Source organism: Mya arenaria, chromosome 11, assembly GCF_026914265.1.
Source record: "Mya arenaria isolate MELC-2E11 chromosome 11, ASM2691426v1".
NCBI lineage: Eukaryota > Metazoa > Mollusca > Bivalvia > Myida > Myidae > Mya > Mya arenaria.
Window position 1 is genome coordinate 65,182,746 of NC_069132.1, and position 18,741 is coordinate 65,201,486.

The following is an 18,741-nucleotide window of genomic DNA, read 5'->3' on the forward strand; positions in this document are numbered from 1 at the left end:
ACCATTTTCACAACTTTTTTTATTTTTTATCTTGGAAAGAGCAAAATTCGTAAAAGAGCGTAAATATCTGCAAACCAATGATATAGGATTGCTTTCAATAAATCAGATCGTAGAATTTTATATTTCCGTTCGAAAATAAATGTTTTATGGCTAAAACCGTTACTAACGGTTTAAGAAAAAGGCACAAAACATAATTTTTTGAACTTAAATAAAAACAATTTGCGATCTTATTTTTTTGTCAGCAGTCTTATATCACTTGTGTCCATGGATTTTTGCAAAAATTGGCTCGTCACAAGACAAAAAATAAAAAAAATCAAATCATTCAATCTGTGAGAATGCAGCTTTAAGAACATTTTAACAGGGTCAAGCTAAGCACATTATTTTTGTGTATTTTCTGTGTTATTTTATTATTTAGAAAAAAATAGGCCAATTATTACATAAATAATCTTAAATAATGATAAATTACAATTCATTATAGTTTAACCAAGTTTATTTATTAGTTATTTGCAAAATAAAATGATATACAGTCAAACCCAGTAGCGTAATACAATCCAGGGAGGAAGGGGTGTAAACGAACGTGCGCTCAGGATTGCAATTAAGGAAGGAATTAGGAAACCGCCAAAGAATGAAGAGCGGACAACTCAATCTTAAGGAAAGCTTACAAGAATTCCCTCCCTTGTTCATAAGTCAATCTCAAAATTTGTTAGATCGTGATATCTTGATAAGGCACGATCAAAGAAACGCTTCGTTTTGTTATTGGACATCGTTCGCTAGAATTCCCCGTTTTCGCGAACTGGATGTAATTGACCGATTTCTTTACACTGAATATAAGCATTCGTATACAAATTCATTTGAAATTCTCATTCATAGAAATATTGTAAAATATATCAATTATATCCTCAAAATCATGGTTTATTCACAGCAATTGTGACATTCCCTGGGTGTTCGTGACATTTTTGGATCATACTCCTTTTCTAATCAATAATAACTTGTGTTTGTTTCTTTTCAGAACCAGTGTCTACGTTTAACGTGTCCACCATCAAGTACATTAGTCAACGGACGGTGTAAATCAATACTTAAGAAAACCAACGTGCCTTTCGAATACCGTTTGGAATTGCGGTACAATCTAAACAACACATTGCCGTCAATGAGTCAGGTGTTTCAACATGCGATACTACCGTTCAGTCGGGATAGTCGTGGAATCTCCGATCTACAATTCAATTTATGTACAAATCAGCTCACACACGTCAGTCGGACGAACAAGTATGCCACGTATTACTTGAGAGTTGTCGAAAATCCATCCACGCTTCTTAATCCTAGGGCCAGGTTTGATGAAATCTCTGAAAGGATGGATGCAATTAATACTCTAGATGACGAATTCACTGTAACATTTAGTTCATATTCTATTGCGTCAATGTATTCAAACTCAATATCTTTCCTATTTTTTTCACCACCGAGTGAAATGGATCACGAATTATCCGAGTTATTGAAAGAGCCTGTACGAAGCCCTGACGGAAAACATCCTAGTTGTGAGGAAAATAGCCTCGCAATGACACCGCTTCAATTTTGCGATGCTGTTATTTTAGATCGTCAAGCAGCGAAAGATACTTCTAAAAGCAGTAAAATCGTTTGTCATGGTTTAGTGTTCCAAAATACAGAATATTTCATTAGATCCACTTCAGGTGTAGAACAATATCAAGTATGTCTTAAAGATTTCATTTCGAAGCAATTGAAACTACAAAGTCCACTTTCTGAATTCCAAGTCAATACCACAATTAACTCAACTGACGAATCGCATCAACCCGCCAAGTTTCTATCCAAGTTTGTCCTCGGTGTTATATCCTTTGCATGCACATCAATGTCTGTGATTGCTCTCATAGTTCTCATAATTATACAGTTCAGTCTTAAATTATATAAAACATCTGCACCAAATTTGTATAAACTTCTAATGGCCACAAACTTACTCCTCGCCCAATGTCTCTTTCTGTTCGGTATTGCCCAGTATGAGGAATTTATCATATGTTACAGTATAGGAATTGCCCTTCACTACCTCTGGCTGGCATACATTGGTTGGACGACTGCGTGTATGTTCCACATATATTACACTTTCGTTGTGAGAACGATGGTAATATCTTCGAATTCAATGTCTTTGAAGCTCAAAGGAGTTTTGTTCAGCCAAATATTCCCCTTGCCTTTCATTGCATCTAACATCGTCTATTCGTACTTAGTCTTCGACAACTTCGGCTATGGATCAGACCTTTGCTACATTTCCGAACCATTTATGGTGGGACTCACGTTTGTTTTGCCACTAGGAGTTCTAGTAACATTCAATGTAATTCTGTTCTCTGCATTTGTAGTCAAAAGCAACCTTTCTTCTGACGTATTGAAGAAGAATAATTCATCAACAGAATATTCTACAATTCTGATTTTCCTGAGAGTGAGTACTCTTACTGGCGCTACATGGATAACAGGCTTTATATACAATTGGACGGATATTGAATGGTTTGAGTATCTGTTTATTCTTCTGAATGCAGGTCAGGGGATGTTCTTGCTGGGGTCCTTCATAAGTAGCAGGCGAACATACAGCCACATTAGAACCAGACTGCGCTCCGTTTTTACAAACAACACCCATGCTTAATAACCTTTATCTCGACATCATTACCTCTTGAGCAGACCGAACTATAGGAACAGACCAACGAATGTCTCTAAGAAAGTTGTTCTGTTTTTATGAAGAAAAAAAACGCTTAAATCGCGATCAAAACATAGCAACTGCTTTAACGCAACATCGCAGCATATCTTTCCCTGTATTACTCCCGATATCGTTTGTCTAAATGCGCCAAAGTTGTCTGTCTTTGTAAGAACATGATTTTTTCGTTCTGCTACTGTCCCGCCACATCGCATATTCGCTTTCCGATAGGCATTTGAATTGGTCTTGATGCCGTTTAGCGATAAGCGAAAAGCCGACAATGCGGTCTTTCTATTTAATAACATTTTGTTAATTTAATCAGAGTTTGAGTGGAATGTCTTTTTAGTGAGTTCTGCAAACCATTGCTGCATACGCTTCTGTCAGGATAATCGACTGAACTAACTAGAGGAGATGCAGCGAAACATTATAATGTGCAATCTTCATTACCTCCCTTTTATGAAACTAAGCAGTTGTTATCCAGATAAAACATCTAAAAACGTACTAGAGAAGATGTAGCGAAACATTTTGATGTTCAAACTTTATTACCTACCTTTTATTAGACTAAGCAGTTGTTATCCAGATAAAACATCTAAAAACGTAATAGAGAAGATGTAGCGAAACATTTTGATGTTCAAACTTTATTACCTCCCTTTTATGAAACTAAGCAGTTGTTATCCAGATAAAACATCTAAAAATGTACTAGAGAAGATGTAGCGAAACATTTTGATGTTCAAACTTTATTACCTACCTTTTATGAAACTAAACAGTTGTTATCCAGATAAAACATCTAAAAACGTACTAGAGAAGATGTAGCGAAACATTTTGATGTTCAAACTTTATTACCTCCCTTTTATAAAACCAAGCAGTTGTTATCCAGATAAAACATCTAAAAACGTAATAGAGAAGATGTAGCGAAACATTTTGATGTTCAAACTTTATTACCTACCTTTTAATTAAACTAAAACGTTTTTATCTTAAAAGGTCAATTATCTAATTATCTGATCTTAATTTTTACACTGATGTGGTATTTATACCAGGAGCGTATTAACATCTTACATAAACTTGTGTGAATATAGATGAGTCATGCAATGATATAATCAAATATGAAAATGAGTTTTTATCACTAAAAATACAAAACAAAAAAAAACAAAAAAAATAAAGATTTTTTTCCAGGAAATATGATCATTCTAAATTTAACCTATTTATTCTTTTCTTACGTGGCTTATTATGCTCCTGATATACTGCGCCGGTGTTCTAAATCTTTATAAGTATACTGTCCGCATCTCTAACACATTGAAGTCGGTAACTTTTTGTTGGTATGGGTTGGGTCATGATTTCCCAAAAAAACGAAAACGTTTCTTGACTGTCGGTTCGTGAAATGTATCCTTCAAAACACCTTTTTCGACATTCAGGACCTAACTACACCATTCTCAGCAAAAAAGAGTCCCGATTTAAAGATTTCACTAAAGCACTTTCCGTGGACATCATGGTTTTTAGAAAAAAATAAAATGCACTATTTTTTTCATCGAAATCGAGCGCACTTTTCCCATTTTTGCGTGAATACTTAGGCTCGATTCTCCACCGTGAGTTTGAGGTGCGTATGAATATATTTTGAATTCGTATGTTTTTCGTACTGATGTGAAATTAAATTCAGAGCGTTTGTCTATCTTTCATTATTGGCATGTACAGAATTCGTATAATTTTGATGACAAACTGCCTATTGTTGTGCCGTTCAATATTTCATTCCATTCTAAATGGTATTTTAACTTTTGAACAAATCGAATACCATCTCCGAGTTAAACATAGAGTACCATTTCTAAGCTTACTTTCAGTGTATGCGACTATTTGCTTGATTGTAAAGACATTTACAATCGAACCCCGTTGGTTCAAACTCGCTTAGCTCGAATTCCTCTTTGGCTCGAACTAAATGTAAAGGACCGATTTCTTTATACTGAAGGTAAGCATTCACCTTTGGCTCGAATGTTTCGAGGCTAGTGGTATTTTCGCCGGTCCGTGAGAGTTCGAGCCAACGAGGTTCCACTGTATATATAAATCATTTTCGAGTCCGTTTCGGTGCTTACATCAGGAAGTGATCGAGTCCACAATCTTATGATTAAAACGCGGCCACCCATATCACTCGCTAACTTTTATAACACGTAGCTAAAATTTAAAACAAGTTTTTAGTTGTTGTATGATTGTTGAAATTGTGCTTTATTTTACTCCTGTTTCAGTATACCATTTTTATAATGTTGTGCATGTATATCAGTACATTTGATTTTGATTATTAAAGTCTCTTGTAGTTTATTAAACGTTAACTATTTTACATCGATTGTGAAGAAAGTTATAATAGCTTATGTTTAGTCACTCTGAGTCAAAGTGAGGGTGTGGGGACACTGGAACACCCAGTGAAAGCCCTCTTGTCCTGCTTAGTGAAGACCAACCACAGTCTTATTTAGTGATGAATGTGTTAGAATGAGTTATTCTATTTCGAACACATCGGCCATCTTCCATCGAAAACAACCTCGGATGTATATTTAGGGTTTAAATGACAGAAATCTTTACATTTAACTACACTGCAAGTAGATCGCGTAGTAATTTCAATTAAGCAGTTTATGAGTTTACTCATGGGATACTTAATAATTTTATGCAATAATTCACTTTATTGGCAATCAATTCAAACCTAATTATACAAAATACACGTTAAAACACTATATTTGATAATTACTGTAATTTAGAATTGTACGAACTACTTCTAATGATGTATCGGCATACATCCGAGGTTGTTTCAATGGGAAATGGCCGAGGAGTTCCGAATGGGTTAACGCCAAACAAACTCTTTTTTAATGATCAGCCTTCATATTTTGCATTGATTGTAAATGATTAATAAATGTGTGCAATGGTTTGGTTGAACAATTCTACGTTTGTGTCGCATAAAAATCTCCATTGTACTTTTATTATAATACAAGGACATAAAGTTTTGAATGTTGTTATTATATTTTGCAAAGGAATATTATGTGAGCTTTGTGACATGACTTGTTATGTGTTCTTATCTTTATTAATATGCAATTGTATGCCTTAGTTTGACTTAGGTTATAACCTTCTATTCAAGTCTACTTGCCTTTGATTATCGTTAATATTTTCATTTTGCAACTTAATTAACCTAAATGGCATAACAACGCCTGCTGAACACAGGTTTTAATCATAACAACGCCTGCTGAACACAGGTTTTTATCTACGACATTAAGAACATATAAGGTAAAAGTCTTAATTGAAAAAAAAAAACATTAAGAGTTTACTTTATCTGTTATTAAGAAACTGTTAATAAGCATATATAGCTTGAACTGATAACAAATTAACGGTGTGCTATGACAAAATGACTATTCTATTGTAATTGTATGTGTTTATCTTTTGTATATCATGCATTAGTTTGTGAATGAATTTCGATCTTAAAGAATATATATATATATATATATATATATATATATATATATATGTGTACGTAATTTGTCCAAATGAAATGAATAACAGACATTTACGTTGAGGAATTGGTGTACGTGTTAAAATTTATTCAGCAAAACAATCATGGTCACACATGCAACTCGTGTATTAAAGGCCTAGTTTAATCCTTTCATAAGTGACCCCGCCACCCCACCAAAAAACAAACAAACAAAAAACAACCGTGTATTTGTACACACCCTCTGTTAATTGATCTTAATCTTATTGCCTTATCAGATCTCCAATCTGAGTATCCTGCTGTGCAGTTTTTCATGTTTAATTATACAAATGGACCCTAAATGGCCCTGAGCCAATAAACCAATACACAGGAAATTGGCCCCTTCAGTGACAGTGCGATTAGCAGCAGATGCACAGCAGGGGATTATCATGCAAAACATTCCTTTAACTAGGCCTTTAAAGCGGTTGGTGTCAACACGGTGACTAATGTAATAGTAAGATGATATGAAGAGAATTCTTAATTATTTAGTATGGGCGGAGTGAGCGCAGCGAACGAGTCCCTCTTAATCATTAAGAATTCACTTTATGGCATCTAACTGACTTAAAATACAACCTCATTGGCAACGCAAACTCTGGCACAGGGAGTGTGTATCGGATGAGTGCCAGTAGGAGGACCTTTAAACACGCGCGAAAGTTGAAATTCTTAATGATTAAGTCTACTACTTAATTGTTACCTATCTGCAATACCATTGGCTGAAAATGTAGGTTGTATTCTGAAGAACTATATTTCGATCGGGCCCAAATTAAAGGATTAACTGACCGAGTGGTGAATATCTAAAATGCAATGCATTTGCTGAGCTATTTACTTAAATGTGGAAACATGCAAAACCTTAACCAGAATTTCTAATTCGAATAACAGAGGGCCACAAATTACATTAGATACAAAAAAGAATTATCAAACTTAAGTTTGACCGCTGTATGAGGTCGTAATGCAATAGGACAAGTAGTTGCTGACATAACTCTATCTTGAATATAATAAAAATTATGGACCATCATTTTTGGGTGCTTACAACCAAACCTAAACCAAAATGTCCATCATTTACATTATATTCAAGATATAATTATCAAACAACTTTATGAATAAGGGGAGTTTGAATGGTTAGGGTAGTAAACGGACACGCCCGGTAGTAAACGGTCACGCCCGGTGATATAAGACTGTTGACACAAAAATCAGATCGTAGATTTTCATATATTAAGTTCAAAAATTGATGTTTTATGCATTTTTTTCATTAACCGTTTGTAACGCTTTTAGCCATAAAACATTAATTTTCGAATGGAAATATGAAAATCTGCGATCTGATTTTTGTGTCAGCAGACTTATATCACTTATATCAATTTGATGGATTTTGGTTGATTTTAAGAATTGGACATAGCTTCTAAATTTTTTGTTTGTTGTATTTTAAATTATTTCACAGGATAATGCCTTCAATATAATAAACGGGTTTTTGAGTCACACCTTTGGAAGGGTAGGGGGGGGGGGGGGGGGGAGGGGATGGGAAACATTTAAGTATTTTGGGTTTTTTTTTTTTAGCTAGTCTGATTTTTTAAGCTAAGTTTTGCGTTTCGGTTACTTACATGGAAATTATCAAAGCTATCACTTTGAAACTTGGGGAATTTGTTCATCTAATATCCATCTTCACATGTTATTCTAAAGATGTTGAATCTCACCTGTTTTTGGTAAAACACATGGATTTTGATGGATTTCGGTTGATTTTGAGAAATGGACATAGCTTCTTCAATTTTTGTTGGATTGATTTCAATTATTTTCACAGACAATTAATGGATAATGCCTTCAATATATCAAATGGGGTTTTGAGTCACGAATAAGGAAGGTGGGGGATATTTTAATTTTTTTAGCTAGTCTGATTTATTTTTTTATTTGTGTGCTTGGGTTACTTACAAGCAAACTATCAAAGCTATCACTTTCAAACTTTGGAAAACTTGTTCACTATTAAATTAACAAAAGGAAATGAATAAACAATAAACGGATAAACTTAGACGAGCGTTCAGCACCCGCAGGCGGTGCTCTTATTTACAATACATGAACTATAACCAATACATAATCGTTAATTTAGCAGCTAGAATGTGCCGTTTAAATGTATAAAAAGGAGTAAAAAATATATAAATAACGAAAGCAATTTGAAATAAATAGGCGATATATCTCTCTAAATGCAAAGTGCAAACAACTCCCGCGGCAGATATCTGTGTATAAACAAAGAAAAACAACAACAATAATAAAACGGGTTCAATATATTCCGTATTTAATGATCAATATACATGTTTTTAGACGTTCGGTGAATACATGATTACTGGCTGCTTAATTAAGTTTGAAAACACCTTAAATCTAAACCTCGAACATGCGGAACTATTTTATATATCGTATCATACAGGTTGCCTAGGGGGTCGACACTTAAATATAGTGGCGAAATATGTCTGATCACTGTGTATCATTTCTCATTAGATACATCATCAGTATAGTCTAAATGTGATCGCAAAAACGTAAGCAAACATTTTAAGGAGATTTAACGTGCAACTAAGGTAAGTTTGAGATATTATATAATTTGGGATCTTGTATTCTAAAATTTAGTGGAGTTTTAAACAATCACACTTAAGTGAGATTAATTACTTAAAATAATATATGATAACAAAATGTAATGAAAAATGCATAGAAGCAAACAGCACTATATATACGCCTTTACATGATTTTAGAAGCAAGTGCTTTATATATATATCTATACTTAAAATGGATCATCTGCATTGAAATGGCTACGGTAACATTTTAGTGTTGTTTGCGGGCGGGGGAAGAGCACATAAGAACAGCTGTTATTTAAGGAATGAATTGCGGGGCTGATGTCATTATCGGGGTATGAACGCAATTGGGTTGGTCAATGTGTGTGGAGTCCGAAGGACCAACCCAATTGCGTTCATATCCCCGATAATGCATTCCTTATATTTACACCAATAGTTCATTATTTCATTCAAGAATTGTTAAAAAAATCTTCATTTTATTTAAGAAAACCTTATAGTAATCCGTTCTTACCCATTCTGTAAATAGAACGACCCGACTATAACCAGAAACATTTTTTTCAAATGACGTCACAATAAGGCGAGAAAAGATCAACCACTTGAAATCACTTTAAAACGTAAAATTGAAACACTTCTGGTACCATTTTATTTAAAATAAAATAAACTAACACTTTTAAAAATGTTGATCTATATTTTATGGGACCTGCAGACACAATACAACCAATAACAAGATCAATAGCTTTCATGTATATTGTTATGCAATGAATTACGATCCGAACATATCCGAAGATGTTGCGTTGATTGATGAACGCAATTGCTGAAAGGCAGTTCATTTAAGGAATGGAAGTTGAGGTGTAAATATTGTTTAATAAGTGTTATTCATTCATCACAAAATGAGCCTAACAATGAGCACAGTTTACTCGGCGCTCCAGCCAGGATTTAAAAAGGGCAGGGGGCTAGGTCATAAAGGGAACTTTTGATGCGCATTCAATGAGCCTTTATTGGGCACTTGCAAGGGCCAATATCTAATTTAAATCAGGCATATGTTGTAACTAATTTCAATACTGATAGTTTGTTATGAAAATCTTAGCTGTTATCTTTACTTAAGTGTCAATTTAATATTTTCCTACTAATTTCAGAAAATTGACATGACAAAATGTCCAATAAAAATCAAAAGAAGTTCATAATCATCAAAGAAAATAGCACTACGGGGCACGGTTAAAGGACATCATGGTGTCGGAAAAGGGTAGCAGCCCCCCTCCCCCTGCTATTTGGGCCTAGCTAAAGCACTGGACTATACATATAAAGAGGCATTGTAAATGAACTTTAAGTAAACATAAGCGTTCATATCATATCATAAAGGTGTAAAATATATTTTAAAGATAACTTTGCGAGCAAGATACAAGATGCAATAATCTTTATTTCAAATCGGGAATGTGCTGACAAGAAATATTAGCTGAATGAGCTATTTTTCCGACATAAGCAATATATTTCATGAATTTACAGAACAACTATTCCCTTACCCTGTCATACAAACGATTAGATGTTGCAAAAAGCTACGCAAATTGAATGTGTAAATACATAATGGCATTGTCAATCACACGTAAACAACATCATTTAATGTACCAACAATAAACGTGAAGGTCATAATCATATTATTATTCAGATTTATAAAAAAATTATCTTAAGATTTATAAAAGCAAAACCTAAAGGTATATCTTTAGATTTATACATACACAACCTAGAGGTTTATCATTATAAAACAGGACAACAACAATGACAACAAATAAACCATATCGAGAAAACATCTGAATTAAATTTGCATAGATAAAACACTTGTTTACAGTCTCAAAATGAGCAACCAGGAGTGCATTTGGACGTTAACATGTCAATATTTTTGACTCACCATCACAAGTGACTGTTGGAGTGGATAAAACGCCTAAGGCACTGCGGTTCGAGACTTCACTACTAATTTCTACTAAATGTGCATTAATTAAGGCCATGTAGTTATGTAACGGTCCGATGACTTTCGATAAGAATTTGACATGTCTAATTGTTGGATACAAAAAAATCCCCAGGGATCAGTTTTCAATAACATCGTTTAGGCGACTGTAAAATAATTGCTAGATTTTCATCCTCGCCCGCCCCCTCTTTTTTCGCCGTCCCTTCAATTTAATTCACTAAAAAAATGCTTGAACTAGGGTCTGTAATTAAGTATCGGTCCGGTATTGTCAGGGAACGGCGTTTATTCATACCTACGGTGTCGATGTATAATATTCACATGTGAAAAGGGAGAATTGCTACGAAAGTGTTCGTGCTTCGTCTCGGCACACATGAATATGGTGACTTATGCAATAACAAGAGCATGAACTCATATTCAACGGTCAACAGCCATTTACAAAAAAGAATGTCAACCCCTCCCCATTAAAAATAGGATAAAAATCTAGCAATTCACTTAATTCGGCCTAGCATAATAACCAGACGTAACCGCAGTTTCGGCATTAACTGCGTTTCAATAAAAAATATCGTATGGTCATTCCGCCCTTACCTTAACGTAACATTCAGGTGGTCCCGAGACTAAAATCACTTATTGAAACAGTGCCGAGACAGCCAACATTAAGCTTAAAGGCGCACAATTTAGGTTGGTGCAAAAATAATAAATAATTTTAATGCATAATCATGTCTAACCAATTTTATTTTTCTGAAAAAAAACAACAACAAAAAGCATATGATATAGGTACAGAAAAAATATCTTTTAAATTAATAGGTACGTGGCCACAAATTCCCCTGTTAAAAAGGCGTCAAAATATAGCCAAGAATTTTTATCTGTACCTAAATTTTCTTTACCTAAATCATATGCATGTTTTTGTTTAGATCATTTGAAGTCAAATCAGTCAAACACGATAATGCATTTTTTGGCATCAACCTACAGAGGGCGCCTTTAAATATGTACAGTCCTTGAGAATATCCTTGACTAACTGGTGGATCCTGGTGCCTTTAAATATGTGCAGTCCTTGAGAATATCCTTGACTAACTGGTGGATCCTGGTGCCTTTAAATATGTGCAGTCCTTGAGAATATCCTTGACTAACTGGTGGATCCTGGTGCCTTTAAATATGTGCAGTCCTTGAGAATATCCTTGACTAACTGGTGGATCCTGGTGCCTTTAAATATGTACAGTCCTTGAGAATATCCTTGACTAACTGGTGGATCCTGGTGCCTTTAAATATGTACAGTCCTTGAGAATATCCTTGACTAACTGGTTGATCCCGGTGCCTTTAAATATGTACAGTCCTTGAGAATATCCTTGACTAACTGGTGGATCCTGGTGCCTTTAAATATGTACAGTCCTTGAGAATATCCTTGACTAACTGGTTGATCCCGGTGCCTCTAAATATGTACAGTCCTTGAGAATATCCTTGACTAACTGGTTGATCCCGGTGCCTTTAAATATGTACAGTCCTTGAGAATATCCTTGCCTAACTGGTGGATCCTGGTGCCTTTAAATATGTACAGTCCTTGAGAATATCCTTGCCTAACTGGTGGATCATGGTGCCTTTAAATATGTACAGTCCTTGAGAATATCCTTGACTAGCTGGTGGATCCTGGTGCCTTTAAATATGTACAGTCCTTGAGAATATCCTTGACTAGCTGGTGGATCCTGGTGCCTTTAAATATGTGCAGTCCTTGAGAATATCCTTGCCTAACTGGTGGATCCTGGTGCCTTTAAATATGTACAGTCCTTGAGAATATCCTTGACTAACTGGTGGATCCTGGTGCCTTTAAATATGTACAGTCCTTGAGAATATCCTTGACTAACTGGTGGATCATGGTGCCTTTAAATATGTACAGTCCTTGAGAATATCCTTGACTAACTGGTGGATCCTGGTGCCTCTAAATATGTACAGTCCTTGAGAATATCCTTGACTAACTGGTGGATCCTGGTGCCTCTAAATATGTACAGTCCTTGAGAATATCCTTGACTAACTGGTGGATCCTGGTGCCTTTAAATATGTACAGTCCTTGAGAATATCCTTGACTAACTGGTGGATCATGGTGCCTTTAAATATGTACAGTCCTTGAGAATATCCTTGACTAACTGGTGGATCCTGGTGCCTTTAAATATGTACAGTCCTTGAGAATATCCTTGACTAACTGGTTGATCCTGGTGCCTTTAAATATGTACAGTCCTTGAGAATATCCTTGACTAACTGGTGGATCCCGGTGCCTTTAAATATGTACAGTCCTTGAGAATATCCTTGACTAACTGGTGGATCCCGGTGCCTTTAAATATGTACAGTCCTTGAGAATATCCTTGACTAACTGGTTGATCCCGGTGCCTTTTCACACGATCTTGGGTAGCTTTTAGACTAATGGGCATTCCCTGTAGCCCCCATTTTCGCATTTCATAACATAACGTATAACATTGACCAACATAGCATCACATAACATAACATAATGTAGCATAACAAATACGCTTTTGGGGCTTTAAATGCATATTAGACCATTACTCGTTCGTTTGCAGTTGAAATAGAACAATACCATCAATTGCGGATCCAGCCTCAGTATCCTTCGGACTCCACACACATTAACCAGCTCAATTGCGTCCATACCCCGATAATGACATCAAACCCGCAATTCATTCCTTAACTAAACGAATTATCAAACAACGTCACATTTTTTGTTTTTCAGAACTCAGTGACATGGTATCTTGGTATTTATTTATTTTGGACATTTCTAAATGGATTTCTCAAAAGGTGTATCAATCTAATTTAAACACAAAGGCACAAAATTATAAACAAACGTAGAAGGAAATAAAACACATTAAGAGGCACATTTGCATAAATGAAATACTTGTTTACAGCAAATAGCAATAAATAAACAACCACGAATACATTCAGAGGTGAACATGTCAGCATGCTGGAGTCATCAAGTTGACGGTTTGTTAAACCGCCAATTTACTAAACATACATCAATATTCTATATATTCATGGATAACAGTGGTATTCGTATATTATCAGTTATCATTAAGAAATTATACGAGCTTTACTTTTTCTTAAAGCTGCACTCTTACAGATATACCGATTTTATAACCTTTTTATTGTTTGTCTTTGAAATAGCAAATTTTTGTGTAAATATCTGCAAACCAAAGATTAAAGATTGCTGACAAAAGATCAAATCGCAGATTTTCATATTTCCGTTCGAATATTAATGTTTATGGCTTAAATCGTTACAAACGGTTTAAGACAAATGCATATAACATAAAAAACTTATACTTATATTAATAAGTATAATGCTGTGTGACTTAATTTTTGTCAGCAATCTTATATAACCGTTTTCCATTCATTTTCGCAAAAATTGACTCCTTCCAAGCCAAAAAATAAAAAAAAGTTGTCAAAGCGTTCAATCTGTGAGAGTGCAGCTTTAAAGGCTCGTATTCATGCTCTGAAACAGGTCGATTAACAACGATTTAACGGTTGTTTTGTTAGCCCAATGGAACGATTGTTCAGAATTTTGAACATAGTACTGAACAATCGGCCCAATGTGACTTATAAAACAAAGGAGAGTTCAAGCACAAACCTAGAAGCCTAAAAAACTTACCAAGAGCCTGTGTACAGGCATAGAAATTATGACCAAACGAACAGTGAACAAGACAGTTGGAACTCCTCAGTAATTTTTTATCGAAAACAACCACGGACGTATTTTTGGACGGTTTACATACTCAGAAATCGGTATGTTTAAGTCCGCTGCAAGATGATCGCGTAGTTATTTAATTTAGCAGCTAAACTTAATGACTTAACTCTTGTGGATCTTAAATATGTTTGCAACAATACACTTCACTGGCAATCACTTTAAACTTAGATCAATAAATACAAGCTAAAACACTGCATTTACATTTTGATAGAATTAAAAAAACTACTTCAACTAATGTACCGGCATACATCCGAGGATGTTTTCGATAAAAAAATGGCCGAGTAGTTCCGAATGTTAACAAGATTATAGCGCTACATGACAACACACATAACACAACAAAAACGAAAATCGTCAGAGGAAAATGTTAAGGTTATTGTTGTATACATTTTGAAACACAAATTACAGTCGAACCTCGGTGGCTCGAACTCGCTTGGCTCGATTTCCTCGTTGGCTCGAACTGGATCAAAAGGACCGATTTCATTATAGTGAATGTTAGCATTCACGCTTGGCTCGAACTCCCCGAGGTTCGATGTAGTCTTGACGGTTCCTTGGAGTTCGACCCAACGGGTTTTTCGAATGTACTAGTATTTTGTTTTACTTTTCAAGAACAGAATGACAACAATGTGTGTTTTTCAGAAAAAAAGAAAATGCATACGGTGAAATAAGCAAAAGCTTACATAATGGCGAGTGACGAGGATGGTGGTGTGTACGCTAGCACACGTGATGATGTTCTTGACATCTATCGCAGTGGTGTCGAAACCCGTGTCCGCAAATCAGCACCAAAACCCGCTCCTAGAAAAAGCAAACAGAAGGATAATTACGCGTTTATCCCATCTTCCAACAGTAACCAGTCTTTGCAAGGAACATTTAATGCTAATGAAAGACTAAACAGGTCATTGTCATACCCGGAAGATTTAAAACACCACCACATGTCTGTGGAAGTAAACAAAGCTATCCATGCGGAAATAATGAGCACTCCATGGGGAACACTTGGACGTCGTTCAGATAGGAGACGGAACCGGTACGAAGATTACCTCTCGTCCGAGAGTGAACCATTTAGGGATCTAGAGCCATACTATGACAATGAATGTTTCCGAGATGAATCCAATGTGCCGACATCTCGAGATTTTGAACTGCAGGGATACGGAGGGAACGTGTATGGAACGTTTCGCCGTGCTCCGAGAACTTACCCTAGACTTGACGCCATAAATGTTCATAACCAAATACACAGGAATGACACGAACGAATCTAGAATACTGAGCCAAGCAACTCCTTTTGATAGAGTATTCCCGAAAATTCCCAACAGGGAGGTCAATAACCGAGAAAAGTATTTGGATGTAACGCTGTGTCACGACAAACGACAAAGCGAAGTCAATGACCAAACGGCCATCAATCACATGTTTTCAATACAATTAACTGACGTCCAAAACGTGAACAGCACACTTTCCTCGCCAACATCGAGTGATACTATGGAGGAAGTTAACAACAGTTGTACTAGAATTAAACGAACTTTAAGTACAGTTTGCCAACAAAATAACAGTGTAGATTCAGAAAAGTCTAACGTGTGCTTTTGTGGGGTAACAAACAAATTACGCAAACTATGTTGTGCTAAAAGCTCTTCCTGTCGAAGGAAAACTAATGGATCAAAGAAAAATGGAACACATTTGTCAGGAGGATCGGAAAAGCCCTTCTTCTATTGCAGATGGGTCACAGATTACCCGAAATCCATGTTTTGTATGTTTATTATTATATTATTTTTCATTGTTTTATTCACACAGTTTGTGCATAGTTATATCTACCGCAAAAAAAACCCCAATAACTCCAAAAATGATTATAAAGGATTTCTCAATACGTACATAGCTATTTTTATTTGAACGGAAGCATTGTTTGTAGAAAAATCACCCTAAACTGAATCAAGCTTCCAAAAGACTTTTTTCTCTATTAGTCTCATAAATATCGGGACATTCACCTTGGCTTATTTTATTTGTTTATTGACATATAAAGTTTTTCTCTTTTTATCTTAACTACTTAAATTTCTTTCGTTTCATGTGTTGACTTGCCGATCGCCATGTATATATGAACATGTATTATTTAATGCCAATGATCCAGAATCATTTTGATCTATTTCATTGTATGAAATTATGTTATTTTTTTAAATGAAATAAATTTATGTTCTGTTCTGTTCTATAATATGAAAATATATGATCTACTATATTTCTTCAAACCAGTTCTAACCCTTGGAGGCCACATCCTCATCGCACTTGTTACCGGAATTCTGCTGTGGACCGGCTACGATTTGTTTCCCACGGAGTTTGAGACGCTCCCTATGTATGACTGGGAAGTTCCTTGGATGAGACGGTCCCTCGCCTGGAACTTCCGGCACGAGTATGAAAACAGATATGTCCGGAAATGGTTTATTCAGGTAGACTTCTGGTTGTAAATGTTATTCGATTATTGTGTGAACAAAGCTCATTGACCACCAACTATGTTCTTTTCTCAGATGCTTTTTAAGGCCTTTTCAGCCTCGTTGCATGATGGTATAGTTTGTTGTTTCAGCATGTATAATCTGGGAAGGTAATTCCCGCGTTACTGGTATACGTATATGTCAAGTAGAGTAGCGTAGAAATACTAACGTTGTTTTACTTTTTATATATTATCACAAACCTTTTCAGGGCTTCGATAAATGGTACAGGTCCATGGCCTACGATCGCGCAAATATTGTTTTGTACTACGACACTGGAGGAGGAAACATTTTTACAAAGACTAATCTAAAAGCAATAGAGACCATTGAACACGAAATGTCCAACATGGCGAACTATAGCCAATTCTGTGTTCAAAATGCTACCTTTAATTGCCATAAACCGACGTCGGTGTTACGTTATTTTGACGGAACATACAAGAGTGTCAATCCAGTCTTCTTCGACCCTAAATACAATAATATTGCACAAGTGCTGTATGCTGCAATGACAAACAATCAGACAAAGGGCGATTTTGCATACTTTCTGTCATCAGATCATGAACTAACTCCGAAAGGCGTGCATGCACCAGTTACACGCACCATTATGCCCCTTGGATTTCCACTGAAGTTAAAACAAAAGATAGATGAGATGGAGGACGAAATGGAACATTTTCTCATAAACAGTTTTAAACCAACAATCCACGATGTCCGAGAAGCAACCTCTGGTTTTAGAATTACTTATTGGAGCTATTTATTGTTTAGACATGATATTGTGAGACAGATATTCTACGACATGATGCTGGCAGGTGGGAGTGTCATTTTTATATTTGGATTTATTGTTTACCATACAAAATCCCTATGGATTTCATCTTTTGCCGTCATGAGCATTTTGACGAGTTTTCTGTGCACAAATCTTATTTACAGAATTGCGTTAGACTTTAGATACATCGGATATTTCCACGTCATAACATTGTTTATCATTCTTGGCATCGGTGCAGACGACATATTTGTTTTTCTTGACGTTTGGAAAAATACTGGATACCAGGAACATTCTTCACTTTCTATGAGACTTACAACCGCTTACAAACAGTCGATCAAGAGTATGTTCTTCACCTCTTTGACAACAGCAGTTGCATTTTTAACAAGTTCGTTCTCACCACTATTAGCAACACAGTCATTCGGTCTTTTTGCTGGAGTTTTAGTCATTGTAAACTATGTTTCAGTGGTTGTGTATTTTCCCACTGTTCTGATAATGCATCATTATTACTTCAAAGACAAATCATGGCCGTGTTTTTCAAAGAAATTCAAACGGTGCTTGTTTAAATCTTGTCAAACTGAAGAAGAAGAAAGTGATAAAATAAAACTGCCAACTCCAACCCCTCACAACGTTGACCCGATACAAAATATAAGCAGCTTGTTCGAAGATAACAGTGCAGTGGCTAGCAATGGAAGAAGGTATAATGTTGTTGGTAGGATAAACTCAGCCTTCAAAACCGACGAGGACGAATACGGTTTCATGAGATTTAAGAACTGTTCACAACCTCACTCGGATTTTCAGCTTGAAAATGAGACAGAAGTGAAAAGTGTGTACGCAGAGCTATCTGAATGTTCCGATCATACATCACCTGCGACGTCAACAAGTGGAATAGAAAAACAACAACGCAAAGCATTGGTCAGGTTTTTCCGTGATCATTACTTCCGGTTTGTGACCCATTTCATAGCCAAGTGGATTATTCTGATTGTTCTGTTATCACTAGTTGGGTTCTTTGCATACAGCATCACGAAACTGAAATTGGACAATGAACAGGTATGGCAATGTTGTTGGTTGTTTAAATACATCAATAATCATAACTACAATAATAAAT